The sequence below is a fragment of the Chrysochloris asiatica genome, unplaced genomic scaffold (assembly GCF_000296735.1).
Source record: "Chrysochloris asiatica unplaced genomic scaffold, ChrAsi1.0 scaffold00264, whole genome shotgun sequence".
In the NCBI taxonomy this organism is placed as follows: domain Eukaryota; kingdom Metazoa; phylum Chordata; class Mammalia; order Afrosoricida; family Chrysochloridae; genus Chrysochloris; species Chrysochloris asiatica.
Window position 1 is genome coordinate 3235218 of NW_006408782.1, and position 3617 is coordinate 3238834.

At 37.3% G+C, this 3617-nt stretch overlaps 1 pseudogene; it reads right to left on the reverse strand.

Annotated features, from left to right (window-relative positions):
- Positions 1-1828: 1828 nt before the first annotated feature.
- LOC102817082 overlaps positions 1829-3617 on the reverse strand; it is a 4817-nt pseudogene continuing 3028 nt past the window's right edge.

Below are 3617 nucleotides of genomic sequence, written 5' to 3' on the forward strand. Positions count from 1 at the left end.
TGTCTGAAGTTATCCTATAATGTACTTCATTCCTTGTTAGAATTAATCAAAAGTCCTTTGTCTTCTGTCATCTAGTTCTCAGTCTGTCCTTAAACATACTTATTCAATCTGCATGGTGAGTAAATAATACTAGAAGCTGGATTATTTTAAAAAGAACGAAGACCACAGCATCAAGAATGAAAGAAGATTCACTAACAACCTGAGATATGCAGATGATACAACCTTGCTTCCTGGAAAGGAAGATGAGTTAAAATACTTACTGATTAATATCAAAGACTACAACCTTCAGTATGGATTTCACTTCAGTGTAAAGAAATAAAAGATGCTTACAACTGGAATAATAAATACCATTGTGATAAATGGAGAAAGCATTGCAGTTACAAAGACTTAATTTCCTTTGGATGTATAAATAACACTTATGGAAGCAGCAATCCAGAAATTGAATGACATATGACATTATGTAAATCAGATGCAAAAGATTCTTTAAAGGGTTCTAGAGTAACTATATCAGCTTGAGGACCGAGGTGCACCTGACCAAAGCCGTGGTATTTTCAATCACCCCATATGCATGTGAAAGTTGAACAATAAATAAGGAAATCCATAGAAGAATTGATACAATGGAATTGCGGTGTTGTAGAAGAATATTAAAGCACCAAGGACTGCTAGAAGAACAATCTGTTTTCAAATAAATATATTCAGAATGCTCTTTGGAAATGAAGATGACAAGACTTCCTTCTACTTTGGTCATGTTGTCTGGTGTGACCATTCCTTTGAGAAGGACATTATGGTTGGTAAAGTGGAGGGTCAGCAAAAAAGAAGAAGACTTCCAATGAAATGAATTGGCACAGTGGCAGTAAGAATGGACTCAATCACAACAAAACTTGTGAGGATGGCACAGGAATGGAACGTGTTTCATTTTATTGTGTATAGGGTTGCTATGAGTCAGAGTCACACAATAGCTCCTAAAACTGAGATTCTGACATACTCTCAAGAACCATTAGTTTATGGTATAAAATTTAAGACACATGTGGACCATGAACACACCACCTTCTTGCACCAAGTTTGTTTCTTGCTGCTCCCTGCAATGGCTTTACTTATTTGAAATTCTCAACTCAGTCACTTAGATTTTGATTAAGTTTCAATTCCACACATTCTTTCCTGATTCTCAGATTCTCCAGTGTCCCAATTCAGTGAGTTTTGGCGCCTAACTCTAAAAATAATTGGCCCAAAGCATTGATTTCTTCTTCTCCTCTGAACTGTAGGTTCTCTGGTCAGTAGGACAGAATGTCATTCATTTTATTTTCCTCAAAGTTCAAGCATACTGGTTGCAGTTGATAAATGTCCAATAACTAATTATTCTCATATGTTAAAAGAGAGAGAGAGAGTGCATTGGTGATGCTATGGGTAAAGGACTTAGTTGCTAAAACAATTGAAACCCACCAGTTGTTCTGCAGGAGAAAGTCATGGCTTTCTGCTTCTATAAAGATTACAGTCTTGGAAACTAGAAAGGACAGTTCTACTCTGTCTCACCGAGCTGCTATGAGTTAGAAAGGACTCGACAACAAAAGATTTTTCTTTCTTTTTTTTTTTTTTTTTTACTTTTTAAAGTATCTATTCACTCATTTATTGATGAGCTAAAGAATATTTTCAATCTCTAATAATGTAGCATTAAAACAAATGTAGCATTAAAAGGCACAAGAGCTAGACAGTTGGAAACTAAAAAGATTTGGCCTTTAAGGCATATTTGATTTAAAAATTATCTTCTAAAAGCAATAATCAAGAGGCATATTTACTTTCAATCACTCTTGCCTTAAGAGGTTTATCCTGTTTAAGGACTATCTTCTTTTTCATCGATTCTTTTTTGGGGGGTCTTCGGGTGATTTAAGATTTGCTCTTCCAAGCTAGTTGACTGAATAAACTTCTTGTTGCAACTTTGAGAGGGGCACAAAAAACCTTTCTCCCAGTGTGGTTTCATACATGTGCACGCAAATTACAGCCCAGGGAAAAGCGCTTTCCACACCCTTCAAACGAGCACTGTAAAGGTTTCTCTCCAGTGTGAACCAGAAAATGACGTTTTCATCTTAAGTTCTCAGAGAAAGCTTTCCCACATTCTGCACATGCATGGTCTCGGGGACCATGAACTAGGAGATGATTTCTCAAGGCAGATTTATCCCTAAACTTTCTTGTGCATCCACTTTGAGAACAGGCAACTGTTTGTGGCTCATATTGTTTATTAGTCCTAGACTTCTTCCTTGTAAATCCTGACAGCTGTTTAGGATTTGTTAAGTCAATACCAGGTATTCCAAAACGAGGAAGCTTCTTGCCCTTGCCGATCATGTACTCAGAAGAATACACCAGGGCATTCTCTCTGTCAACCTGTTGAGGAAGATTTTGCTTTCCCGCCCTTTCCATATATTATGAAGAACATTCAAGTAGTGGTTTATCTACAAGAACCTGCTGAGCAAACTCTTACTCTGACTCTTCTTTCAGATATTCCAAAGATTTAAAAATAAGTCCCCTTCTAGGATGGGTTCAGAAAATTCACCTCTTATTATGCATTCTAAGTAGCAGTCAGGAAGGACTCCTCCTCTCTAACAACTTGAAGGCTAGTCTCATAGTACACATCATCATCATGTATTAGCATCTTTCTTTGTCTTCTGCACTTGGCATTGCTTAACTTGGCTTATCTTAGTTCCAATATGGGCCTTTTCACCCATTCCTTTATGGCATCTCTTTCTTCCTTGGTCTTTTCTTCAGCTGCTGTTCCATGTCATTCTACTTGCTTGCTCCTTGAAGATTTCTATCAGGATCTATCAATCACTTCCTAGGCAGTAGTGTTCTGGCTAAGTGGTCTTCAGCAAGCAGCTGCTGCTGTAGTTTAAGATCTGAAGGGAAGGGCCTCTTCTGATGTCTTCATTATGAACTTCTAGCAGGCACTTACTTAGTACAGTTGACCACACTAGCACAAGTGCTCGGTACTCCCTTGCTTCTTTCTGCCAAAAAGCAAAGGTGAAGAAGCTCGCAGTTACATTTATTTTTTAAACATGAATATGATGAATCTGACTTCTTGAGCCATCACATTTGGTTTTCCTCTTTTGAGAAGTGCCTATTCAATTTTTTTTACACTTTGTTTTGATTCTTTCATTTATTTATTTTTAAAACCCATATATTTTGTTCATGATTCCCTTCTCATTAATACTATGAAAAATGGTTAACTTCTGTGTATTGCTTTGCTTTGTTTTCCTATGTATATATGTATGTATAATTTTATAAGGAGTTTTGGTAGCATAGTTGTTACAAGTCTGACTGCTTACCGCAAAGTCAGTAGTTCAAAACTACAAGCTGTTCCATGAGAGAAAGATGAGTCTTTCTGCTCCCACAAAGATTTCCAGCCTCAGAAACCCTATCCAGGGTCGCTATGAGTTGGAACAGACTCTACAGCACACAATCTACACCATATAATATATACATATATATGCATATGCATTCCTGGTGTGGGGCTGTGGGATAAACACTGGACAAAAATTTCAATTTGGACCACAAGTGAGCAGTTCAAACCCATTAGTAGCTCCTTGTAAACCCTACTCAGGGTCTCTATTTGTCAGAACTGACTTGAC